Genomic DNA, 4,151 nt, shown 5'->3' with positions numbered 1-4,151 from the left:
AAAAAAAAAAAGGATTTCTTGCAAAGATATCAAATGTCCAAGTAAAACATTTTCAATGCCATGTTCCCTTTTTAGTTGTACTCAGAGAGATACTTCACTATGAACACGGTGTGTAACTCCGGCATATGAAGGGTTCTGCACATGAGTTGGCATCAATACAGATGTATATCCTGTTTCTTTAAAAGAAATGGCTCCATACATCCCACATGTGTAAATACCTCCCTCCCTCCCGCAGTTATTTAGTATCAGTCTTCCAAATGTACTGCAAAACCAAGGAATGTACAGATCTTTGTATTATTATTATTATTATTATTATTATTGTACATGATATTATATTGTTCTTTTTTCAATAAAATGTCAGTGGACAATCAGAATCCCGCTGTGTGGCTTGTGATCAGAGACAGATACGTCATTTTCAATCATTTCTGAGGAAGTTTAACAATAACAGATCAGATTTTGTGTATTATAATTTTATATTAAAGGACAGAAAGTAGAAACCCAAATGGAGACGAGACTTTGGGATCGATACAGTTCATGTTTCTTGCTTTTGAAAAAAGCAAAGTGGCAGCAGAGCATAAAGAGAAAATACATTACTGTAACACTACAATATGGGAAAGAAAGGCACATTAACTACATATAGTACACTGACTAAATTACTGTGCTTAAAGCTACAGTGTGTAGTTTCTGTCCCCCCCATAAGTACTCAAAACATGTATAACGTGGTATTTCTGTATGAAAAGACCTCAACATTTTCTTCCACTACTATTGGTATATGAAAAAGGATTAAATCATGCTCTTAACGGAGTTAGAAATCAAAATACTGAAAAACACTGTTACTAAATGTATTATGTCCTTGACCAGAATTGGGATCAAAATGTACTCGGAAGTCTTGAAGTCTGAGTACTACGAATGAAAAAAGATCAGAGCTCTGTTTTGTTAGGAGGTGAAAACTGTACTCAGACTTTTATGTCAGTTAAGGAAAAAATGAAGTGAATTAGAAATCTAACACCAAATATTTAGCAGGGTTTTCTTTGACAAACTATTTCATCTTCGATGACATGACTCCTAGCAGCCTTGTGGATCCGTTGGAGGCGTGGACATCTTCAGCAGCAGAGTGTGTGTGTGTGTGTGTGTGTGTGTGTGTGTGTGTAGGTGTATCTGACTGCTTGGACAATAACCAGCTGCCTCGTCCTGTGTCCTTCACTCGCACAAGAGGGATGTGCACCTTCTTTTCTCACCAGCTATTAACATCCATATTTTCTCTCACTCACTCAGTGAATTGTTCATTTCCCAGGTTTGAATCCATTCAGAGCAGAAACTGAGTCACAAGTGGGATGCAGACTGGATTAGACAATCACCAACAACAACAGAGAAATCTGCCATCCTCTCATCCTTACATAGTCTACATGTTGCTGAAATGAGTCATGTACTCTGGGAGGGACAGTTTCTGGTAAATACACTGATATATTGATATAAAAGCACTGAAACGGTTAAACGTGATCAATGTAATCAAAATCAGTAATTAACATTAATATTTCTTTTGCAATTTGCTCTCAATAAGGAGTTCTTAGAAAGCAGAGAAAGAGGAAACATTTTGCCTTCAACAGCTCAACTTCTGTCCTTCAACTGCAGAGACAAGAAAAAAAACTAAAAAACTGGACGTCAACCCAACTCAATGGAAAATTCCTTTGTTTCCCATTAAGGAAGACTGACACTAATGTCAACTTCTGGAGTCAGAACTTGAGCTTTGAACGTGTGTGTGTGTGTGTGTGTGTGTGTGTGTGTGTGTGTGTGTGTGTGTGTGTGTGTGTGTGTGTGTTCCATCCTTCTGACATTAAGCAGTTACGGTATCCGATTCATCTCGATTATTTTTGAAACAGGAAGAAAAAGAAAATGAGTCAGGGTTGTTTTCAGTTGATTATAATCAGGATTTGTGTTTCATATTTCCTCTATGAGACATAATTCTAAATCACATTTCATGCTTTGAACCACAACACACACACACACACTTTAGTGCAGGATTAAATAGAAAATACTCAAGTCGAGCATCTAGAACTACACAAACACACTACGCTGGCGGAGAAGATATTCACCTCTTGTATTTATTTCGCTGTAAACAACAGCGTCTTTTTGTGGCACCGGTTTGTCCCTGAAGGGCGACACTGGTGGGAAAGTAAGGAGTTACTTTCCGGTCACACCATTTAATATTGCATTTATTTATTGAATTATTAATTTGAAGTTGTGACCAGGAAAAGCACATTGAAGTTACTTCCTGTCAGAAAGGAAGAATAGTGGCACATTGTTGCTGGTTGTGCAGTGTTACAGCGCCGCGGCTCCGCAGGCCGACGTGTGGACTTCTATTGTGCAGCTCGGCTCACTCCCTGTTTATGAAAACAATAACACTGTATATCAGCGGAGTAAACATCCAAAGGTAAATGTTAGGCCAACTTCTATTATTCACCGTGTAAACCTCCTGAGATATCAAGTATCCAAACTGGTTTTATCACTATTTATTTATGTTTTCTACATGGTGCTCCACGGCTGATTGAGCCTTGTTCAGACTTTCAGAGCTACCACTATAGTCTGGAAACAACAATGTAAAGGAGTAAAAGACCCGCAACACAAACACAATGTGTGATCCTGATCTATAACCGGAACCGCTGGCTTTTTTGGAAGCTTCTGGGAACCTGACGTTCAAACGGGCTGAGCCCTCGGCCAGACCTGTGATCCTCGGCGTGCTTTGTCCCGAGCTGAAGCCAAGTCTTCCTGCTTCACACGGACCCCCGCTTAGCCAGACAAAACCACCGTCACAGCCCCAAACGCTGCGCCGAGGCTTCTGTACAGTAACGAGTACAGTATCAAACTAATTAAGAAGCCTTGGCCACACCGGTTTACCAAGTTATTACCCATCTGGACCCAGCGGACATTCTGGATTTCCAATGAAATGTCATATCCATGATATTTTTCATAGACAATTTGGGGCAGCTGTGAGGTGTAGAGAATTCTAAAATGAAAGGTTGGTGGTTCGATCCCTGGACCCTCAGTCCCGCGTCAAAGTGTCCTTGGGCAAGACACAGAACCCCAAACTGCTGCCGATGCTGCACCATCAGAGTGGAAATTACAGCCCGACTGATAAAGAATTTTTAAGGCCGATACGATACAAATATTTAGTTATTTAACAATCCGATAGGCCAATTTATCGACAAATATATATTTAAAAAATAAATAAATCCAGAAACATGTTATAAAATAAACAGATTTCCCTAACAATAGTTATTTCCAGTTATTTATAAGTTCTCACTAAAATAATGTTTGTTTTATTGTCACAAAAGAACAGAGGAACATCAAACTATATTACAGGTCAGGTAAATAAAATAAAAAAAATGAAAACTGAAGATATGCAACTTAAAGTCCTTTGAACAAAAACACATCAACAAAAAAAAATCTGTGTTGCCAACAGGGACGTTGTAGTGCGTCCTCTGGTGGACAGACTATGTAACGCCATCACTAACAGGGACGTTGTAGAGCGTCCTCTGGTGGACAGACTATGCAACACCATCACTCATAACGAGTCTGAGTTGAGAGTCTGTTTTTATTTTTTTAAATATTTTGATTTATTTTTTTAAATGAATTATTTATCAGAATCATTTGTGATAAATTATGTAATTATTATTATTTTTGGTACGAGCCGCGCAGAAAACGTGTGCCTGCTAGAAATGCCTATTTTTCCCGTAACAAGCAAGCGTGTTGGAAGCGTTTCCATGGAAAATAGAATAGGAAAAGATGTTTATGTCATTTTGACATGAATACATATTAATAAATGACGTATTGATGTTTGAAAGTCTCTAGGTTTTGACATAAATGCAGATAGTCGATTTTCAAATATTGCACCTGTCATACAGAACAAAATATTGCGTAGCCTAGTCTTTGCTGTGATGAAATCAGTAGGCTCTATATTTATGTTTAAGATGAACTATAGAGCCCTCCCTGTACGCCTGTATGTGCCGATGAAGAGATATTTGTGCTTCAGCTTTCACTGTCTCCGCCTCTGCAACCGGGAGACGTTACAGTTGCACCTCAGCTTGATGCACAGACGTCCTAGCGAACATTACGTGAGAGCGATTACCGTGTTTGCAGCAAACGTTTTGATG

General features: G+C 38.9%; 1 long non-coding RNA gene across 1 annotated transcript in view; it reads right to left on the bottom strand.

The window, feature by feature from the left end:
- The window catches only part of LOC117937169, a 4,572-nt gene extending 707 nt beyond the window's left edge, over positions 1-3,865 (bottom strand). Inside the window, exons 1-2 of the long non-coding RNA XR_004655105.1 lie at positions 3,737-3,865; positions 1,064-1,065 (exon numbers count right to left, since the gene is read on the bottom strand). This is a non-coding gene — a long non-coding RNA (uncharacterized LOC117937169). The remainder of the gene's footprint in view (positions 1-1,063; positions 1,066-3,736) is intronic.
- Between the last annotated feature and the right edge of the window lie 286 nt (positions 3,866-4,151).

This window comes from Etheostoma cragini, chromosome 21 (assembly GCF_013103735.1).
Source record: "Etheostoma cragini isolate CJK2018 chromosome 21, CSU_Ecrag_1.0, whole genome shotgun sequence".
Classification (NCBI taxonomy): Eukaryota; Metazoa; Chordata; class Actinopteri; order Perciformes; family Percidae; genus Etheostoma; species Etheostoma cragini.
The sequence above is the reverse complement of the archived record's forward strand: the minus strand, read 5'-3'. Positions and strand labels throughout refer to the sequence as shown.